The following is a 24,143-nucleotide window of genomic DNA, read 5'->3' as shown; positions in this document are numbered from 1 at the left end:
TTTATTGTTTCGAGCTAAGCACAAGGAACTTTAATTCAATTCGTACATAGCAAAAAAAAAACTTTCCTAGATAAAACTTGAACATATGCAGGAAAAGTCCAAACTAGTAAAAACGGAACCTTTTATTGTATATATATGCAATAAAAATGACCCACATAATAAAACTATGTAGCTTTTTGACCAACACGCATGAAAAAAACTATATAGATTTTTTACCAACATATGCACAAGAAAAAACTACATAGTAATTGGAACGGAAGAAAATCTATATATTTATATTCACGTTAGTTTTATATACAATAGCTAGACAAAAAGAGTCACATAGGTGAATAACCTAAATCTAAGTTTTTATTATATACAAATTTATTCATTTTATAATTAAAATAATAATATTATAGTAACAACTCTCACAAATATGTTGTAGATCTTGCATCAAAGAAATTGAATCTTTGCATCGAACTCATTATGCATGGGTATTTGAAGCAGAGACTACCTCATAAGAAAAGGACAACATATAAGAGTAACCCACAGTAGCTTTTTGAAGAATTCAATCTAAGTCATAAATTTAACAATTGAAAATAGTTGATTCAAAAATGTTCACCCTTTCTTTGGGTCTCAAGGTTACATTAAAATAATCAAATTAGCATAACATCACTCAACCACAATTACATCATCCACACTTAGTGGAGAAGAGTCACATTTGGAAATTCTAACTTTCTTTGTGGCCAAAAGGTACACTACAAATGATGAGCGCATTCCATCCACACTTTGCTCTTGACGATCTCCTGTGAAATCCGTACTATGCTTTGCTAGATTGAAACTAGCCTTTAGCGTAATATACAATGCATCAACTGTTGGAACCTCTAAAAACTTGATTAAAATCGTCTCTTGGTCGTCTTTATCAAAGTTCATATCCTAAATAAAAGTTCAATTGTAAAAAGTCACTACTTAATTGAAAAATCTTAATCCATGCCAAAAGATGAGTACAACTAAAGTCAATCTCCTTACATATTCATGAGACCCATTTGAGAGTTCATTGAAGGCCTTTGTGTTTTGAAGAGTAACACTCTCATAAAAAACATTCTTCAGTACACTTTGTATGCATAGAAAATTGAAAGCATAAAAGTTCACTTAGAGCTCTAGACTATGAAATTTTGGGCAATAGATAACAACTACCTTTTTCTTGGTGTAATCTTTTTTTGCCTTTTTATTTTGCATCATATCCATCATCTTTTGATTCCACTGCATCAAAAAAGTTAAGTTAAAGCTCAAAGCATACAAGGATATGAAGCATATAAAGTTAAAAGATGTGAGTAAACCTTAGGTGCACGCTTGCTCTTTCTAGAGCTCACATCCACTTGATTTTCCTCATGAGAGCTTTCAAAATCCATTTGTTCTTTAATGAGATCAACCTTTGCATGTTCTCAGAATAAAACACATTAAATCCATAGCTAGTTTAAGTATTGTAAAGGACAATAACATAGACATACCTTTGTGACATCTTCAATAAGAGCCAAGAAAGAACCATTTGAAGCTAAAGCCTCATCCTCTTCTTCTACATCATAATAGTAAATAACTACATTAAAGAAAGTGTACAAAATAATGCGACATAGTATAAGTTGAGAAGACATACATCTAGAAGGGCTTCAACTTGCACGCCAGTGATTTTGCCTCTGAATAATTTTGGTCTTTCTCAAAGTCAATATGAGGATGATACACTTCCTCATTGATAGGTTGTAAATGATTTTCCTCGATCTACAATTCATGTATAACATTTCTATATAACTTTAATTAAAAATAAACAAAAATAAATAAAGAATGTAGAAACTCCCACAAGCTGTTTTTCTTTGTCTTCCACCTTTGCATTCACTAAGTCGGTTCCCTACAATGCACAACTTCACATAATCAATCTTATTATGATAGCTAAAAACAATGAAAAAATAATGATAATGTGGATTACAGATATTAAATTTGTGGTATTGACCAGTGTTGATTTTTTCTTTTCATTCTTTCGCTTTTCTTGCCTGTGATACAAGAAAAATGTGTAGATGTCCTCCACTTTCCAATGGTACTCTGCACCACGGAACGTCACCTCCTCAATTTCATCATGGTGCTCTTGAATGAAGCTCATAAGTTCATCCTCCCCTCTAGATTGTGCCGTAGGTCAGAAAGCTTGGAATCAAATGCTTTCATCCAGCCTCTAACAGTTCCTAGATTGGAGCAATGGACTGCATGTACACTGTCAGCGTAATACTTTGCAAGGAACTCTTTTCCATACAATAGTGATGGATCTCTATCACTTTTCTTGAGTGGGAAGCGAAAGAGTTGCTCATATGTCGGAACTGGTTTTTCAACTGTGTCTTCCTTTGCAACTTGTATAGCCTTTCTTTGCCGTTGAGACAATCTTCCAGTTGCCTTACTATTCTTATGATCAGCCTTAGAGGACTCTCCACCACTTGATTCTAGCTCTTTTACCCTTTTCTCTAGCATTGCTATTGTCTCTTTGAGAGACATTGTTTCAGATGGAAAAGCCATGTAATAGCTACAATGTCACAAGTTATACCTTAAATCATATAAAGTGTAAAAAAAACTTAAAAACCACAGTAAAATATTTTTTCCAATCAATTAAAGTATTTTAATGTTTGATACATCAAAGGCGAAGCACTTGTGCATCTCCAAACTACTAGCAAATTTAATTGTCCACCACTTCTTAAAGACATGCACCTCCTACTAACTACAATAAAGTCATGTATCACTACTTTGCATGAGTTCCAATCTCTCTCTTCGTACTGATGGCTTTGTATCCTCCATGTACAATGATCAAGACTATCACGTACTAGCGAAGCTAATTTGCATTTTTTTCCCTGGTGGTCAATCTCTCTAACAACTGCGTGTACAAGATCATCTTCACCATCACTTTTGGTTTCTAGAACAATATCACCAACCTCTAACCAAGGGGGTGCATGTCCGACCTCTCCGAGAGTTGTAAGCCGCTTTCTTTGAATCAAATCCTTCACCTCATATGCTACTAGCTTGTTACCTATCAACGGAAGAGGTATGAACTTATGCATCAAAGATGAGATTGGTCTTACACAATCCCAAGTGTACGGCATAGTTTTTTGTTGTACAATGCTCATTCCAGTTTCATGATGAACTATTAGTTCGTCAACCCCATTGTGTGAGGATATGCATTGTCTATAATACTCTGCCCCAAAATACAAATAATATTGATCATTGTGCTCGATAGAGAACAATGTTTTTATTTTGGCCTTCCAATGCCCTACAGGAAGAGCATCAATATCACCATTGTCCTGCTTTACAGTCACATGATCACCAACTTTAAAAGCCTCACCCTGGTAAAGTATCTTTTGGTAGGTTGTGACAAGAGTATTTTCACCTTCACTAATATTCATCGCCCACAGTTGTTGAAAGTACATTTTCTCCTCATCTGAAAGGCATCTCTTTGTGCGTTTCTTCTTGGTTATACCAATCCCTTTGGATTTAATCATGTTGTGGCAGTAAGCCGGTTCCTAATCTGCCAAAATCTTATGCCATAGCTCCCTGGCTCTTGTTAGATATGAGAGTTCCAAGAGCCCTTTTTCACGGAAGATAGAGCATTGTGGACTCATAGGATGCAGTAGAGTGAAATCATCTGGGAGTATCAACCGTTGGTGTAAGAATGACAAATTCCTCTCGTGCGGCAGGAACCCATCCTTCTCCTCTTGAAGCATGCGAGTAACGCATGTAAACAAAACGCGCTTGTAAAAGTGGACATAAGTTATCTCATTATTTTTTTTATTTGTCTTTAGTCCCATGTATATGGAGACCATCCTTTCAAAGATGTAACACCAATATACATCATGAGATCCATCCCTGATAATGTCATCAAGCAATTCCCCATTCCCAGCAACATGCTCCAATGGTGAAGAGTTTGGACCAAAGAATTCCTCACTCCTTACTCGCCAAGATGAGAACAATGATCGAATTATCTTGATACTCTCCTTGGTCCAACCCTTTTCACGACTAAAATTGTAAAATGTGTGGGCAATGTCTATTAGGAGAAGACCAAGATCATACATGGGTCTTGATACCTCGTTGATGACACTCAATACATATGGGAGACACCACTGAACAAATTTTTGATTTTCCTATGCCTTAAAACCTTCAAAGTACTTGCTAGGAGTGTGTGGCCACCTACCATTGCGAATTGATGGTGGTGCAAGCTTGTATACAAGCTTGCAACATTCATCCACCTTCTTTTTTGATTCATTTTGCAATCCTCGCATGACATTTGCTGTATACTTACTGAACAAATTCAATGGAAGAGAGGATTGGAATCCATCCCAATGCAATAGAAGTGCTAGGTTACGGGGATCTCCCTGGAAAATTATTATGCCATATGAAAATAATCAAAAATTTAAAAAAAGTAAATAAAAATAGCATGCCAATATTTCTAAAACCATACCTCAATCAATCGCTTATTAGAGACTACACGTCTGCGACAATATCTACATACGAAAATATATTCTTGATTCTGCTCATTCCACCCTTGTTGAGTCTCCTGCGGACGGGATGAAGGACAAAATGTTGTGTACAACTTTTTACACCCTGGGGTTGTACAGATAACTGGAAGCTCAAATGTGGCATGTGGGTCCCAAAAGTGCTTGACTATACGACATTTTGCACCATCCCAAAAATCATGGATAAACTCCGGTTGTAGTTCAGGTGGCTTTCCCAACCACTTGTCTTGGTTTCTCCACATGGAGAGCATGCCATGACACAAAGACTTGCTCTTCAACATAAGCTCAATCTGTCTTCCAATTGGGAGGTAATCAAAGGCTAGTGTCTCCTTGCGAGGCTTGTGACAACTTGGGCACCTTTCACAACATGCCAAGCAATCACGCTTCGCTTTCCTTTTTCTACTATTAGTGATGCATGCACAAATTTCCACACTACATCCTTCATAATTGTCCTCCTTGCTTGGGCATAGGAGCTCTGGCTCATGGAGATTACCTTATTCACCCATGCAGACTCTATATCGAAGAGGTTGTACCATACCAAGCCCTTGAAATAGTGATTGCAATTGCTCCCAGCAAGCAGGCACTCTATAGTTATCAAACAAAAAACCATCCCAATCATGTTCAAGTCGAACCAAGATTTTGCTTAGGCTTGGATCCTCCCTACTGGAGTCATGCTTGCCTATTTTTGCCCCACCCATGTCACCGAATAGTAGACGAAGCATTTCGTCTTGACCGCTAATGGGAACCTGATATTCATCCCATAATGTCTGGAATTGAATGATCTTTGATAAAATTTCAATTCCAAGCGGTGAATGATCTGGACATCTAGGTTGTTGGCAGTCTTCATCTGCTCCACTTGTACTTGCCGATCCCACCTCTATGCCCTCTTCAAAGCCCTCTTCCACATTCAAAGAAGCATGTGATGGTTCCACGTCTAGTATATTGTTTGGTATATCGTCTGGTATATTGTCTCCTGTTTTCTATGTTGAAAAAAGGTGCTTCTGCTCAGCATTTGATATCCTTCCAATGTAAATGCACATTTATACGTGCATGCACACTTGAAAGTCTTGGAGGTGGAAGCCATGTATGCAGATATCACCTAAATGTCATGAGCCATGGTTACACGGACTATAGTGACTCAAAAAAACACTTTTGCACCTGATTCTAGTGGAAAATATTGTAGTACCACATACACTAAGTCACATATACAAATTAGATAGCACCGTGCATTCAAAGACTATTTTATTAATAACATGCGTGTGTCAATATGCGAATGACCCACTCAAAGGTGGCAAAAGGACTATATGTCTGCCATAGTAATACTTTGCAAGAAAATTAGAGCAATGGAATGCATGTACATGACGCTAGTGTCAAAGGTTGTAGTCCCAAGTACTATAAGTCGCATATACAAATCAGATATAACTTTGCAGCATTGTGCAACTTCATTAATTGGAGAGTCACATACAATAAAAGACTGATGTGAACACGTTGTTGGATCTTTTAACATAGATGATGGATACATTCACGCAAGACACAATTTCTTGCTCGGAATATGGCTTTTAATCACAGCAAGCCTATCACTTAACATCCTTGGAGATATACAATTTTCATCATGGAGTACTACTTTGTAATAATCAAGTGGATTTAAGTTTTCTTTCAAAATCACTAAAGCCATATTCTCGGGCCACCACCTAGTGTCATCTATAACTATTCTTGAAATGCGTATCAGTAGCCTTTCTCTCCCAAAGACATTTGATATCCTTCAGGTGTAAATGCACATTTATACGTGCATGCACACTTGAAAGTCTTGGAGGTGGAAGCCATGTATGCCTGTATCACCTAAATGTCGTGAGCCATGATTACACGGACTATCGTGGCCCATAAACCACATTAACACATGATCCTAGTGTCGACCGCTACAGTGCCACATACTTTAAATCGCAGATACAAATTAGATAAAACTTTGCATATTTGTGAAACTTCAATAATTACAGAGCGACATACATTAAAAGACTAATCTGAATACACTTGTTGGATCTTTTAATATAGATGATGTATACATTCATGCAAGACACAATTTCTTGCTCGGAACGAGGCTTTTAATTACAGCAAGCCTATCGCTTAAAATCCTTGGAGATATAGAATTTACATCATGGAAAACTACTTTGTAATAATCAATTGGATTTAAGGTTTCCTTCAAAAGCACTAAAGCCATATTCTCGGGCCACCAACTGGTGTCATCTATAACTATTCTTGAAATGCGTATCGGTGGCCTTTCTCTCCCAAAGACATAAAACTGTTTCTCTGGCCAAACAATCATCCCTTCAAGATGACATGCTATCTCAGCAACTAGTTCTTCTACTACTTCCTCTCGAGCCATAACCTACATATGCATGTTTACAAGAACGAGCACCGTTAATAACATGCGGTGTCAATATGCAAATGAGCCACTCAAAGGCGGCAGTAGGATGAATGTCCGTACTTGCTCTTAGCGAAGTCTAAGCATGGCCTCAATCTCTTAAAAAGTTATGTGTATGCCACGACTAAACGTCGCTCTCATCTGAAGAATATTTAATTTTTAAAAACGTTTAAATTTTAAGAAATGATCATCTTTATTTTGCTTTTAGAGTTACCTAGCACCAAAGATTCTTATAAATTACATTCCTTTTTGCTTTGTATACAAGAGACACAAGCGTTGGTGTATGTCTTTGTGCATGTGAGATCCGCAACAAGCAACCCTAAAAAAAAAGGCACATGGATGACTTTTTGAAACTAAGTTTTTTTTTTTACAATCACATTGATTTAATTTAATGCTATTGGCATGTGTGTGTGCGCATATGTGAATTTATTTGAATTTCTATGTGAGGATGATATGCAAACTATGTACGTGAGTGCAAAGAAGAGAGCCATGGTTCAAAGTCGATAGTGAAGTTGCAGTTACCTGACAAAAATAAGGCTTAGAGTAGTTAGTCTTGGCCGATGAAACACCTCGCCAACGGTCGAACCTCGAGAATCCTCGACATTTTCCTCAATTCAAAAAATATATGCACAGTGCAGTAGGTCGCGTCTCTGTGTAGAAAAAATTGAACTTCAATGAGAACAATTTAATATATTGGGTATCCTTCACACCAAAATCCATAAAACTTCATACACTACCAAAAAATCAAAACCTTCATGATCAGGAAATTTTAGATGGTGTGCATTACCAAGATTGACTTGTGTGTAGATACTCGTTCAGAATCTAGGATCTGATCCCATAATTTTCCAGATAATCAACTTTGAGCTGGTGCACCTGCCAGTTGCACACATAGTCATGCTTCCCAATTAGGACGTCGCTGTTGATTACAACTTTCCTTTGATCTCTTACTGCGGCACTCTTATAGAGGGTGATCCACTCGTGCTTTAATTTCCAGGTCCACCCCGTTCCAGCGTTGCACAGCACTGATCCGTAGTCTCTGCATCTCGCCACTGCAGCACAGCTTGAGATCACGCCCTTAATTAACAGCTTGAGATCACGCCCTTAACAGCTTAATGAGACGCCCACTGCAGCCTTAATTGGCTTCTTCTGTGCGCCGCAAGTAGCTCCCCTCAGGAACTGCCGCCACAGCCCGTGTACTCCAATCTGTGCGCAAGCAACTCCCCGTTAATTCTGAAGCTCGATCCCCTCAGGAATTGCCACCACAACCCGTGTACTCCCTTGATCTTCTGATCTGAGCTTCCTTGCTCCCTTTGACCGACAAGGTGACCCCTCTTATTTTATATGGCCAAAAATTTGGAGGAGCTACAGACCGTCGAGCAATAGAGCTAGATAAGGCGCTGGATACCTGTTGCAGATCAAGACGTCGACCTGGGTACCTGCTGCTGCAGAAGCTGCTGACGTCGAGTAATACTAGGAAAGGCGCGGCAGACCCTAAAGCTGAGAAGATTAAGGTAGCTGCAGTTGCAAGCGGAACTGAGGACCAACTGATCAGCTAGCGTAGCATGAAGCGGGAGCTCACTCAATCAGATCAGCAAGTACATTTGCGGCCCGCCTTGTAGAGCTCTTTTTGTTGAGAGAAGGTCAGTTTGCGCGCCAAAATTTAAGGTAATTAGGTAGCTAGGTACTCCAGTAACGCCTCTGTTAGGGTCGGTGTAATCCCGCCTACTAAAGTTTTAGATTAACCTCTAAACTTTTGAAATAGTTCCAAGGTGAGTTAAGCTACGCAATCGAGACAAATTTTCCGCACTAGGGTAAAATTTTCCAAGTCAAACGGAAACGTCAAAAACATTTCTTGTTATGCATGGATGTGAGTGTGTGGGATCTCAGGTGTGTTTGCGCATGCCCGCTTGTGCATGCGTGTGTGTGTGTGTGTGTGTGTGTGTGTGTGTGTGTGTGTGTGAGTGAGTTTGTGTGTGTGTTTCCTCGATCTTTGCGGTCTCTTGGGAGTGTCCCTGCAGCATAAGAAACTCCTTTTCGCATGCAGATGTGTGTGTGTGTGTGTGTGTGTGTGAGAGAGAGAGAGAGAGAGAGAGAGAGATGAAATGTTATACTAACCGTCTCCAAAAGGCAAAAATGATAGATTAGGCCAAACTGATGCAATCTTGGTAGATCCGATACAATGTATAGGTACAAAAATAGAATGATTGGGCGCAAAATTGTATGAAGTAAATAAAAGGCGAGAATGATGATGATCATCCTCGTTCTCAATGTCTCAAAAAAAAAAGTTATATTAAACGTCTTCAAAAGGACAAAATGACATACGAGACCAAATCGATGCAATCTTGGGGGATCTGATACAATGTACATGTACAAAAATGGAAAGGTCTATTGTAGCATTTTCAAAATCCTTGACATTCCAAATTAGGACACATATGACTAAAGATAAATATATGACTTAGTCTAACGCATCTCTCAACACTCTCTCGGTGTTGAAGACTTGTGTCATAATCGCGAAAAAGAGAGAGAGAGAGAGAGAGAGAGAGAGAGGGGGGGGGGGAGATTACCAAGGAATTAAAACACTCTTGTTCTCTAAAACACGTTGTCAGGAGTTTTTTGGATCAAGGGATTGCTCATATGTACATACACATGCATGGTGCATCGAATAAAGGATTGCCCAATTTCCATAGCCAGGTGGTTACGTGGGGCCCACATGTGTACAGGTAGGACAACATGTACATAGTGCATCGATTTTCACTATCACCAGTACCAGTATGTTTTTTCTACAATAATGAGGAGTTTATAGCGCGTAAAACTTATTGAGGAAGCTATCCGCGGGCCGACGACATGAGGTAAGCAGGTGCGTCAGATGGCATCTAGTGGCGTCAGGAGGGCGAACGAGGTCAATATTTGCACGTGGATGAATACGGACACAAAGTGGTGTTTTCTTGTGAGAGTTATACAGAAAGGTCATCATTAGGACCACTTTTTGGGGCCACTTCACGTGGTTGCGAGACGCATTATTGAAAAGAAATGATTGCCAGGTGTGTGGATGATGCAAAAAAGGTGACAACTATGCATTGCGAGGTCAATTTTTACCCTGTTCAAGGTCCGTTTGAGGTCATCTAAAAAGCCAAGGGTGCCCAACTAATAAATCTAAGTGTGGGAACTGAAAAAACTGAGAGGAGACCAGAAAAAACGTGGAGAAGAGAGGAGGAACAGCCGCAGGTGTGTTTTTGGGGTTTTTGGAGCCTGTTTTGGCCGTAAACTGCTCATCTGAGGTCAGATTTGAGCACTTTGACATTGTAGACTGGGGTTTTGGGCCGTTCCGGACGCGATGGCGCTATCCATTTTGCCAAATTTCTCACTCTTTTTCTGATGTTTTGGCTGTGTAAGTTTCTCCTATGAGCGAAGCTTCTTCTCCAATTTGTGATTGTATCTGGCATATTTTACCCATATCGTGTGAGCTGTTTTCCCCATTGGTGTTGGCCCAAGCTCAATTGTATCTAAGCATCAGATATTCTCCTCTTTTGAGCTGAGTTTTTTGGGTGTGTGTGTGTGTGTGTGTGTCTGTGTGGAGTGGGCAAGTGGATAGTCTCTCTCCTCTCACTCCATAGGTGTGTTCCCTGTCTCGGCCAGGTGTTTTGTGTAAGCCGAGTGGTGCCCCCTAGTGTGTGTGTGTATCTTCCCAAGAGTGTGTGTCGGGTCGTTATAGAGGCGCTCTGTGTTTTTCCATCCCGCTCACAACGTGTATCCCAAGTTTCTATCTACATAGGCTCTCTCTCTCTCTCTCTCTCTTTGTGTGTGTGTGTGTGTGTGTGTGTGTGTGTGTCTCATGAGATGGCTAGTGTGCTCCGTACACCATGGCTCATGTCTTTCGCTCATTGTTGCCTGAGTGTCTCTCACACACACACACACCATGCTGGAGCTGATGACAAATACCTCTCTCTGTCTCTCTCTCTCTCTCTCTCTCTCTGTGTGAGTTATGTCACTTACTTGCAAACCTTTATGTGAGGTAGAATTAAAGTATGTTCTACCCATCGCTAATGATGTCATTACCTTGCTCCTAATCTAGCATAACATTGTATCACTAAATAGTTCCCGTTTAGATACAACATTTATATGGACACATCCTCAAAATGATAACATGTGTATAAACCAATCAAGGAGAGTTAATTGAATCTTGATGTTCACATGAAGCACTTGTAAGAAAGGTTATATTGTTGGTAAGTTAGTCTTGGTATCCTCAGGGGAAATATGTTTGGCGAGGTCCCTAAGCAAGATAAGGTGCATGGCATTCACACTTAAGTAGAGGGAGAGAGAGAGACGGATAGATTGTATTATTGTCCTCAAAGGTTAAACATCCTGTATGGTAGAAACTTCCACATGTTGTATGAGAGAGAGAGAGAGAGAGAGAGAGAGATGGATAGATTGAATTATTGTCCTCAAAGGTTAAACATCCTGCATTCAAGTAACGGTGATTGTTTGATGTCCAAACTCTCAAACCTAGATCACGGAGAATTGTTACATGTTCCATTCTTGGGAACGGAAATATAATACCCATCTTTGTATATTTGAAACTCTCTCCACATAGAAAAGGTATGCACTTGTTTAGCCGTACCTATATGCTAATTAAATTGAGGGTGCATGACATCAATCAGGAGGACAATGGACACACTTCTATAGGTGAACTTCAAATGGAAACCACAATTTTCCCAACATTGTCTTGGTTATATGTCCAGATCCCCATATAGTTGATGTAACCATCCCATTAACAATTGCCTCTTGAGGAAGATGGGACACATTTCTATAGGTGAACTTCAAATGGAAACCACAATTTGCCCAACATCGTCTTAGTTATCCAAATCCCCATATGGTTGATCTGACCATCCCCGTCAATAATTTCCTCTTTAATCGTCAGATCTAACTCATAAATGTTACTTAGCTTCTCCCCGAGGTTGTTTACTTAGCTACAGACGTGGAGTTTTTGTGGTGATCCAACCTTTGTCGTATTCTTATCTGAACCACCTAGAAGGTGCATGAGGGGTGTCTCCTATGGGGCACATATATAAAGGAGATATGGAGGCGGTGTGAGGGAGTTAGTAATATTGGAATGAGCTACAACCCTCAATAAAAGGATATTGACAAAGCAATGGACAAAGCTCATGGCTTTGCAAGGTATTGACGTCGCATCGATGGGCTTAGAGGTACTTAGAATTCTCACAGAATGGGTTGTGGTTGCGGTCACTAAGGTTAATGTGCATTGCTCCTTGCAGAATCATACTCAAAAGTTTTGCTCACGCCTTATGTTTCAAAACTCTCTCTCTCTCTCTCTCTCTCTCTCTCTCTCTTTTTGGGGGGGAGAACTTGCTCTTTATATTACAATAATCTACAATCTGTTGTCACACTGACAGCTTTTGTATGATCCATACCACTTTGTCTCTGAAGGCTTGATCTGTTAAAGAGAGAGCATCTTCCATCATCCTATCTCTAATGACAAACATGGGAATTATATGATTACAACTCTGGTCCCGATCAAATGTACATTGATTTCTCATATTCCATACAAACCATAAGAACCATACTCTAAAGGAATGTAGTGCAAACTCTAGTGCTTGATGTTATGGGATTTGGAGCTTGAAAAAGGTCATCTGATACCTAGATATGGAGATCCCCCAAGAATCATACCACATCCATTTTGCACACTTCCACCATTCCATAACAGGCTTGCATGACTAGAATACATGTCTAGTGGTTTCAGGACAAGAGCATCTGATGCATTTTCCAGAGGTAATACCCTTTTTCTTTAGATTCATGGTAGTGGCCAATACTCTAGTGAGAGCTCTCCACAAAAAAAGTCTGAATTTAAAGTGGTTAGGAATCAACCATACATCTGCAAGATTTTTTTGCCACCAATATGCATCCTGATGAAGGGACCATTGTGAATTACATTTCACAAAAATATTTGGTTTTGGTAACAACAAAGCATAAAAGACAGAGGTGTTAGCGGTCCACCAATTAATTTCTTGATTAGGGACGTTCCAATCCCTATGTCGTTCTTCCATATTGAGAGCATCTCTAAGAGGCAAGCCGTGAATCTAAGCACATAGTTGATGCCAAGATATTCCGAAGCCAAACCCTAGTCTATATTGTCATTTGGCAATCGAAAAGAGTTTCAAGTCGAGGTTAGAATCAACCATTTTTTGAATTTGATTGAGACCTTTTCTATGCATCGACAGTGCAACCTTACCCAACAACCTGGCTGGTGGGGTTTTAATTACCATGTCTTGTTGTGAAGATAATGCATGCTCTATGCCCAGCTGAACTGTCAAAACGTTATTAAATATTGACCTCCCTCCAATGAAGCCTATTTGAGCTGGGTCAATGTGTTTTCTGAGTTCGGGACCAATCCTGAGAGCAATGGATTTTGCGAGTATTTTATAGAGTATCCCCACCATGGTGATAGGTCGCTAGTCCCTAGGGTTTTAGGGATCTTGCACTCAAACAGGGCATCATCTCTCTCTCTCTCTCTCTCTCTCTCTCTCTCACACACACACACACACACACACACCATGTAGCAGCAAATGATAAACACGTCTCTCTCTCTCTCTCTCTCTCTCTCTCTCTCTCTCTCTCTCACACACACACACACACACACACACACACACAAAACCATGACGAACACCTCTCTCTCTCTCTCTCTCTCTCTCTCTCTCTCTCTCTCTCTCTCTCTCTCTCTCTCTCTCTCTCTCTCTCTGACCCGTGACACACAGAGCGTTGTAACAGATATCGAAGTCCTCTCTCTGTAATCCACGATGTACCGCATCTCTCTCTCTCTCTCTCTCTCTCAGATCCGTGACACAGAGATATTGAAATCCTCTCTCTATGACCCACTATGTACCGTATCTCTCTCTCTCTCTCTCTCTCTCTCTCTCTCTCTCTCTCTCTCTCTCTCTCTCTCTCTCTCTCTCTCAGACCCGTGACACAGAGATATTGAAATCCTCTCTCTGTGACCCACTATGTACTCTCTCTCTCTCTCTCTCTCTCTCTCTCTCTCTCTCTCTCTCTCTAGGTTGTGCACGCACATTGTGACACACGTGGCAACGCTCACAGCTCGATATTTTTTAAAGCTATATAAAGTAGTAGTATAGATGGTGCTTTTTTTGCATTGCTAAACAACACCGGTGAACTTTGTTTACAGATAAAAAAAGTTTTGGCATTAACTACATTGTAGTGAAATACGTGTCTACATTTCCTATATAGAGAGTATTGTCTAATAGAAGTCTGCTAGTTAACTATGGTTTTCCTATATAGGAAATAGAAGTTACAACCATTTTCTTATATTGAATACCATGTTACCTAGTAATCTACTTGTTTTCCTGTATAGAATCGTCGTGTTATGTAGACATTTTCTTTTCCTAGATATATATAGGAAATCTAGCTTGTTATAAATAGTAGAATAGATACATTTTACAAGATACATAGGTTTTTCTTATGTAGGAATTGAATTAAAGTTCCTTGTGAAGGACATGTCTTTATTTTTGTTGAGGAGCTTGTAAGGGCCTTCTCCTAGCCCTTACGCAAGGCTAACACATCTAAGCCACTGACTTAAAGATGAAAAAGAAAAAGAAAATAAAAGAAAGAAAGAAAAATGTTCCAAAAAATTCGGGCTCAATTTAAGAACTAAAGTATACTCACAAGACACTTATGGATTTTGCCATGTGAATATGGACATAACCTATGCATAGGAAATTAGCTTTCCATTTTGAGAAAAATTAGCATAAAGGAAAAGATAAGATAAGGGAAAAGGAAAAAGAAAAAGACAAAGGAGAAAAGAATAAGGTGAGTAAGTAACTTTTTGAGAAAGTTTTGATAAGTAAAATAAGTTATCAAAGAAAGATAAGTTATCAAGATAAGGAAGATAACCTATCAAGATATACACAACACTTATAAAAAATGTGCATAAAAAGAGGGCTTCTCTTCTCATTTTCCACTTCCTCTCCTTCATTTTCTCAAGGTGCAAACTTGATTGTAAGCTTGAGAAAGCCATAACCAAACCTATTTCACACACACACACCTCCTACACACACACACGCACACACACATCTCTCTCCAAGAGGATCCATGGCTAAAACCCCAATCAAGTTTGTCAAGAACTTGATCTTCTTATTCACACTACATTCTCAAGATTTCCATAGCTTGAATCCCATTTTTCTCTTACCATTCTCTCATTCCAAGTAGTCAAATTGGTGGTCTTCAAGCAAAATGAAGAGCCGACTACATCCAAAGCAAGGGGAAGACTAGCCCATACACACACTACGGTAATGTTTTCTTGTTCTTTTTATGCTCTTGCACTTGCTTGAAAGTTATTTACTTTCATGATTACATAAATATATGCTTAAGCTCTCATTTTTCCATAAGCAACTCTTTTACTTGGGAAGAATAAATAGCTACTTAATTTTGTTGTTTCCCTCTAATTAGTGTTAATTACTAATCATAATAAACCATGTTTCTAACAACTAACCCCGATGTTATTTCAAATTCCATTGTTTCAAGTTTTCTAGATTACCATACTAATATGGCATAGAGAGAGTAGAAAGCACTCTGTTTAACCATAGGGGACTGGAGATCATACTAAAATAGCATGTATGTTGGATGATGATTAATATCTATGCGTATCCTTAAGCCCCGCCAAAAATATCTTTTTTTAATTTTTAAGATGCACGAGATAATTGCCATATAATCGTGGGCAATTAATTATTGGAAAATTTTGGAATTAGCTGTTCTATTCAAAGTGGCATTATGATTTACTCTAAAAAGAATGATCTTTTGAAAGGTTCACAAGTTTTTCTTTGCATTTAAGAAATAGGATTTTTCTTCTTTCAAAGAGAAAAAGAGCATGTGTGTAAGATTTGTTTAGTGATACCAATAAAGTTAATACTAATTATCTCAAGGAGGGTTAAGTTTAAAGGGTAGCCTTATCTTAATTAAAGGAGTTTTTCCTTGGAGGAAGTGGGAATCTCCTTTCAATTAAGGTATTCTCCCCTCTTATCAACTGGAAAGTCCCAAAACCCTAAGCATCTTCTAGATACATAATTAAACCTCTCCACAATAGCAAAGATATGCCTAAATCCCTTCTTACAAATGAATTTTTTAATCATTCATATACTATTGCAAGAACATGTTTCTCTACACTAGCATGTCCACTCTTAGGAATGTTACATTTTTAGGCTTACACTACCATGCATAGAAGGGTTTCACTCTTGCATAAGCACTCAAAGGAAGTTCCATGATTATTTGTCTCAAGATTGCAAGTTGGTACACATTCAAAAGTTTTGTGTTTACCATGCATAGATCACACCAAAGCAAAACTTAATTGTAGAAAGCATATGCATTGTTCATTTCAAGTTTGTCTACTTTAAAGTTTGTTTTGCAAATCCAAAGGGGGGACTAAGGGGATAGTTTCACGGATGTCGTGACTATGCTGCTTGAACATAAAACTCCCATGGCTTCCATGGAGGTGTCCCATGGATGGAAAATGATGCAAAGGGACCAAAATGGGATTGGTCAAAGTCAGGGTTAACTTGAAACTTATATCGAGACAAAACCTTAAACTCCCAAGAGACTCATTGTATTTTTTAAGGTCTTGTTTGATTAGAGATTAAAATGAACTAGGAACTACGAGATTATAACTCACGGAACTTATTAATCTAGATTTAAGCTAAGATTAAAACTTTGCCGAGAAGATTTGATATGGATAGCCCTAGCATAACATAGAAGATTTAAGTGTGAACTTTGTCTTACATGCTTGGAAATGGCCAACGTAGGTGTTTACTTGTGGGATACAATGGGGGATGGTCCTTTTCCGCTAGAACTATAACCGTTGGTCTATGTTCTGAGCTCAAGTTCATTTAGTGCCCAAGAAATGGGATTGAATGGGAGTGAGTCCCGGCCGGCTGATAGGGACGTGCGAATGTGTTTGGAAATCGACTTAGTCTGGGTAGGCCTGATGTCGACTGTAAAAAGAGAAAGGAAAATGGATCCATGAAGGGATTATTATAAGGGAGGAGGATGTGATTAAACTAAGGAACTCTTATAATTTTTTGGTAAAATGGAACTTTAAAAAGGCTAGAAACTTAAATGGGCTATTCCGCAATTGTCCTCATCAGCTGGACCTTTGCTCTATTTCTCGAATTATTGACTAAAAAAGAATCTAGAGTATAATATTTTTGTAAGCCTTTTCCACACAAGATAAAGAAAAAAACGAATTGGAAATTGTATATAGGCGCCACCTCTACACGTGGCAGAGGAAACAGGATACCGGAGTCCTGGGACAAGGATAGGGATATGCCTAGAGGATTATATGTGATTTATTGAGAGATAACTAGATAACTTGAATAATACTAAAGGAACAATGAAGTAAAATTTTCTAAAAAAGGTAGGAACGACCTGATAAATGCACACTTGCAAGGATATGTAGCAGTTTTCATGCTGCTTAAAATGTATTCTTGGTTTGACGATGATTGAAATATTGTTTTCTAATATCATAGGACTACCTTGGGAAGGTGCATTTACCAAACAGTTTGGTGAGTTGGTGGATTCTAGAGGGTTCATTTGTTGGCTAAAAAGTTGACCCAAGTTTATGTTGTCCATTTAGTTAAGTCAAAAATGGAGAAAGAGATTTTGATCTATTGGAGCGAGAATCAAACTTGGGAACGAGGGCTTTGTGTAGCTATTAAATACACTGGTCTTAGGGAAACGCTGTGAGGGCTGTGCTCAGCCATAACAAAAAAAAAGCGTCAGTGACCTTGAACCAAGGGTGAACTAAAGAACTTCCACCAGTGGACCCTGGAAGGTTGAGTTTACAGCTAGTTTGATGACTTTTACTAGAAAGTTTGAAGTAATAAGGAAAGATATTTTGGGGCTAAGGGACCCATATGAGAGAAACTGAATGTTATCACTCCCTTGAGTTGGCAAACAAGAGCAGGGGGAGTCTTGTCTTGGGGTCTCAAGCGGGAGGGATGTACGGAATCGTGATGTATCCATTTGGAGATGGTGCAGTCGACGGCCTAGCATAGCCCTCACATCCCTAGCCATCAAGATAGTTAGGGATGGCCATGAAATTTTGTACGAATGGAGATTAGGATTATTTTCTTATTCCTACAAAGTCTTATGTCATCAATTGTCGTCTTGTCAGTATGGCATTGCACAATCGCCAATTTTTTGCCATAGGGCTTGCTAAGGGTCCAATGGTAAAAAAATGGCCATCGAGACAGTTCACGATGTCCATGAAGCTTTGCTTGCAAGGTGTGTGAGTAGCATGGTCATCCATTGTTGTCCCATTGGTGTGGTATTGCAAAATTGCCATTTTTTTTCCACGGGGCTTGGTAAGAGCCCAGTAAAAAGAAGTTGGCATTCAAACCACCCTTGACCATCGAGACGGTTAGCGATGGCCATACAATTTTTTAGAGATGGGGAGTAGTATTCTCTCCTTACACCCCTGCAAAGTTTCATGGACATCCATTGTCGTCTCATTGGTGTGGTGTTGCATAATCGCCAATTTTTGTCCATAGGGCTCGCTAATGGCCCAATGGTAAAAAGTCGACATTTGAACCGCCCATGACCACCGTTGAGACAATTAGAGATGGCCATGAAACATTGTAAGGGTAGGGAGTATGGTGATTTCCTTACCCTCGTAAAGTTTCATGGTCATCCATTATGGTCTTGTGAGTGTGGCATTGCACAAACACCAATTTGTTTCCATTGGGCTCGTTAAGGGCCCAATGGTAAAAAGTTGGTGCTCACGCCATCGCCATCCCTAACTATTGAGGTGCTTAGTGAATGGCCATGAAACTTTGAAAGGGTGAAGAGTAGGGTGCTTTCCCTATCCTTGCAAATTTTCATGGTCATTGATTGTTGTCTCGTCTGTGTGGCACTGTACAATCGCCAAGTTTTTGCCATTGGGCTAGCTAAGGGGCCAATGGAAAAGTTGGCATTCGAGACGCCCTTGACTATTGAGACGGCTAACAATGGCTATGATACGTTGTAATAGTAGGGATTAGAATTCTCTCCTTGCCCATATAAAGGTTCATGGCCATCCGTTGTTGTCTCATCGGTGTGGCACTACACAATCCCCAATTTGTTTCCATAGGACTCGCTAACAACACAATAACAGAAAGTTGGTGTTTGAGCCTCCCTTGTCTGTTGAGACAATGAGCCATGGACATGAAACTTTGCAGGGCCAGGGAGTATGGTGCTTTTACCACCCTATAAAATGTTTTATGACAATATCTCATCGTGTAGTTGATGTGGCACTGTACAATCACAAACTTTAGCCATAGGACTTGTTAAGGGATCAATGGAAAAAAGTTGGCCTTCAAGACACTCTTTATTGTCAAACGGTTAGAAATGGCCATGAAACTTTGCAAGGGTGGGGAGTAGGTTGTTTTTCTTGCCCCGGAAAAGTTTCATGGCATTTAATAAAAAACAATGAACATCATCTTCAAAATACATCATGCAGGTGGAATGTGAACACCATAATCCATGGAATATAAGTACATCATCATCAATATATATCAACCACATTTTCCATTACAAGTGATCACCATAAACTATATTTTTTAAATACACAATCATAAAGATACATTGTATAGGACTACATCAACTAAAACATGGTGACTACAATCATAAAGATACATCGTACAAACGTTGTGGTACATCTGGACTGCATAAACTATAACATGGTGAATACAATCATAAAGAAAATGCAACAAATTTTAAAATATGTGCAAGTACATCAATCTAAATCAAAATCTAAGGCTAGATTTTCTATGTATGGTGCCAGCTACACCCTAGTGTGGGGGGCTTGCACCACTCCCTATGCTATAGTGTGCTAATGGCAAGGTGTTGCAGTTAGCTTGGCATGGGCTTGAGCTGTAGTTGAAGACTCTCACAACCTCTGCCCAAGATTTTCATGCCAGAATTAAATTTGAGTGAGTTCCATCTCTTTGTTGGCTATTGTGAAATGGGCTTGCTGTCCTATCTCCCAAATCCACAAATTTGCATATACTCATAAGGTAAATTGAGAGTGAGTACCATCCTCTATTTCCTAGAGCTTTGGAACAAGTATTGAGTCTGCAAAGTCCCCAATCCACTCCATGTAGCAAGACAGTTCAAACCTACATCGTCAACCTTCGTAAATATACCCAGCAGTCACCTCTAGATATCCTGTACATTATTGGACATTGCAATGACAATTATAGCCAGGGACTTCAACCATTTCTCAATTTATTGAAAAAAGGACATGGTCTTCTCCACCCCAGGCCAGAGGGGTGCTCCAATGTCTTCTATAGTCCATGGAACCTCTTAGAATGGATCTTGGCTCATATCATTATCAGCATCAAAACCATCATCCCACATCTCCGGCTTGGCGATCGTACAATGGAACAACTAGGATCCCGTAAACTCTACGTATGAGCATAGCTAGTTCCAACATCTGAACCTGCAACATGGTTTATGACTAAAACAAAGACACAACCATATCTATCATGAAGCTCATAGAGGAATGGTGTAGAACTTACTAAATTTGTGAAATCCTCAACAAAAGCATATGTGTGCGAGAACAACCGAAGAAAGATGGAACAAAGATGAAAAAATTCGCACATGCAAGACTCCTTGGTGACGAGTGCCAGGTGGTCCGTCCGACACTCCATCACAAATGTACCATCTTGCAATAAGAACTTTGTAGCTAAGGTGAACACACTTCGACGAACTTGAGAGAGAATACATTCCAATGGAGGATGCCTCCAATGCCAGGGCTAAGTTTGCAGTGTGTTGGTAGGTCCGCCCACACAAGCTGCACCCATCCAAGCTACTAATCAGGATCCATTTTATCGATGTGAGAGTGGGACCCCACCTTGGGGGTGTCACTATGTATAAATTATGTATATCATGTGCGTTCAAGGACTATTTCTAAAACTCCTTATTTGTGAATTTTGGACATTTAAAATACACCCTTTTCCTATTCAATCTCTAATTTTTTTTCCCAATTTCATTTATAGTACCCTTATGTATGTAAAAATGTGAGAGAAAATGAAATTTAAAACCCCCTTCTACTGCACTCACTTCTATACTCACATTATTTTTAAGCGACCCCCCCCCCCCCCCCCCCCCCCCCCCCCGCGAGGACTCCACCACACTATAGACCACTTAAAGGTCTTGTGATGCATAAGACCATACATGAGAAGACTGAATGGTTGTCCAAGGAATTTAAAATAGAAATTAGATGCTAAACCATCATAACCTCACTCAAGACTATTTTTGGGGTCCGTAAAAGCACCTTCGGTAGATGGTCTAGGTGGTGAGATCTGCAAGATGTATGGGAACCACTCCAAAATTTCTAATTCTTTCCATGTCTGCATCCAAGTGTCGATATTTCTTCACAACCAAAATACGATCAATTGTTGGAAAAAAAATTCATTTAAACATAATGCATTGACTTCTAGTTGCATTTTTTACCTTGTAAAAAGGAAACAAGTGGTTCGAAAGGCCTCATTAAAAGGCTCAATCTATGCCATTTTGAGCGTCAAGGCTCGCTCGAAGTCACCCTGATTAGAATCTAAACTACCACCTTGTCTCGGGGGGGTCATTAATAATTATGTGATGATCACATGAGTGCAGCAAAAGGGGTAGTTAAATTATAATTTTTCTCACATTTTCACTTACATAAGGATACCATAAAATAGAGTTGGAATTTTTTTTTATAGATTGAGTAGGAAAAGGGTGTATTTTATTTGTTAAAAATTCACAGATAAGGAATTTTAGAAATAGCGTGAACGCATGCGATATACACAATTTACACATAGCGCTTGACCCCCCCGAGTTACCACTAGTGGAGCATAACCGATCTTTTCCCCCCCTGAGGTGAGACAGAGACATCGTCACTCACCCCAAGTGGGAGGCAGACATGTAGTCATTGCAGTGCTACTTGAGGATGGGACAGTAGAGGATCACAAATTATAGATGGTAGAGTCTATGCGTGTAGTGGGGCCAAGGGTTACACATGGAAAGGAAGTGAGAGCATTGTGGGGTCCACCAGATGGTTTCTCATTTCCCATAGAGGGAAATAATTTCTACAGTAGGAGCTGTTTGTTGTGCATCAAAGATTCGGCACATGGTTTGCTCTTGGGTGTGAGAGTGGTATTGGCTGCACGCTTGCTCTCATATGGGAGGACATGATGTATGCTTGAGTGTGGATTTTGCGCATGATTTTCTCATGTTTTTTAACATGTTTATGGCATGTATGGTTATTATGATCTGATAACCATTCTACTACCAAAACTCTGGCAAATTTTTTCCAGCAATTTTATGCACATGATTTGATGTAATCCAAGTAGTGATTGCAAGCTGCACTCAAGGCTTGTGTGGTATTTTCTGCACAACAGGTACAACTCATGTACTGACACTGCGGGAGCTTTATGCTCATTGATTCTAGTCCAGAGATTCCTAGATTGTTTGCCATTGTGTTTGGCATTGTGCCATAGTGTTTTGGCATTGTTTATTTCCTTCGTTTTTTGGTGACATTTTTCTCCAGTTGTAGTGGAGACTCTATCGAAGTTTTTCTAGGTTTTATGCATTTTGTGACAGGTGCTAGAAAGCTATTTTAGCCACATTTTACTTGTGCCTATGCGGATGGTCATTTTTCTTATGCTCTCATTGCGTATGTTCATGATTTATGCATGATTGATTCTTGGTTTTGGTAGAATGTTATACGCTTTATGTGATGTTTGGCATAATTTCAGTGGTAGGTGTTTGGTCAACTACTTTTCTTGTGCATTCTATTGAGCGGTTATGCTCTTGTGGGCAGTGCACGTAGACTTTGAGTGGAATGATCTATACACTCATTTTGTACTCAATTATGGAACCTTGCAACAATGATAGTTCGTCATCAGATACAGAGGTGGGTGTATCAAGCAGATCTCAAAGGCACAGACATGTAGTTTGCTGGCATTGTGGAAGACTAGGGCACATGAGGAGACATTGTTTCAGGTGTTGGAGGCAACAAAGGTTTCCATTGGTTTTTGGTGAAAGTACAAGTGTGGTAGACACTCCTACCTCCATATGTTCACCTAGACATGCATGGACTTTGTCTCACAATTGGCAATTGGATAGTAGTGCTTTACACCTTGTTACTCCTCACAAGGAGTGGTTTAGCACGTTTTCTACTTTGAGACAAGATGGTGTTCATGGTATGGGCGGCATTCATTTGCATTTTGCTAGTGGGAGTATGCTTGTGCTCCATGATATCCATTATGTGCATGATGCTCGTAGGAGTTTGATCTCCATCTCACCGCTTAGAGATCATGGGTGTCATCTTCAGTTGATTATGTGATGAGGAGAGATTTGCTTGTGATAGCACAAGGCCATCATGGTACTTGTTTGACTCTTCTCTATGTTCTCGGGGTCAAAGACACCATAGTCTCTGTGAGTCTATTTCCATGAAGATGTTCACAATCTAGGCGAGGAAACTTTGCTAATGAGCAGCATGACACTTTGCTTGTTTGCATGCAAGGTTTGAGGATAGACATGTAGAGAAAGATAGCTCTTTGAGTGCACGACTAGAGCATTCATCGGTGGTGGTGATGGATTTTGAGGCTTTGACAGCTAGGGAGCAAAGCAGTGAGTCAAATGTATGAGATGATGCAGTCTCCGTGACTTTGTAGACATGTACTTTTGCGGATGAGCTCCAGAGTGTTGTGCACAACATGTCTGTAGATGCAGAGTTAGAGCTGCCATGCTTTTGCAAGACACAGTGGATTGATCCTCTACAAATAGAGATTCCTCCTACCATGGAGATGAGTGATATGGAGTTCTTTGACATGCTCATGCTAGAGGCTGATGTGGTGATGCCAGGATAGGTAGAGCATGGTACGATGGATGCAGGGATGTTCACAGTGTTGAGCACCCTAACTTTTCAAATCCATTTGTTTCTAGTCGTGATGCAAGGATTGCACACAGTGTAGAGACGATTGATAAGGACAGGATAGCCGAGGTTGCACATATTTCATCAGCCTTCAAGACTCTCATGTATGACCTCTTAGTGTTGAGACCCAACATAGCAACTACAGTGGGAGCATTTGTAGTTGGGGTTGTCAATCATGCGATGAATGACACTAGCATGATGCATCATGGAGCAATGCAATAGGTCA

General features: G+C 39.7%; 1 pseudogene; it reads right to left on the bottom strand.

Annotated features, from left to right (window-relative positions):
- Nucleotides 1-1,004: 1,004 nt before the first annotated feature.
- Nucleotides 1,005-2,535, bottom strand: LOC147442616 (uncharacterized; annotated as a pseudogene).
- Nucleotides 2,536-24,143: the final 21,608 nt, after the last annotated feature.

The sequence above is a fragment of the Adiantum capillus-veneris genome, chromosome 14, assembly GCF_014529385.1.
Source record: "Adiantum capillus-veneris isolate H3 chromosome 14, ASM1452938v2, whole genome shotgun sequence".
Lineage (NCBI taxonomy): Eukaryota > Viridiplantae > Streptophyta > Polypodiopsida > Polypodiales > Pteridaceae > Adiantum > Adiantum capillus-veneris.
Note: the sequence above shows the minus strand (reverse complement) of the source record. Positions and strands in the feature narration are given on the sequence as shown.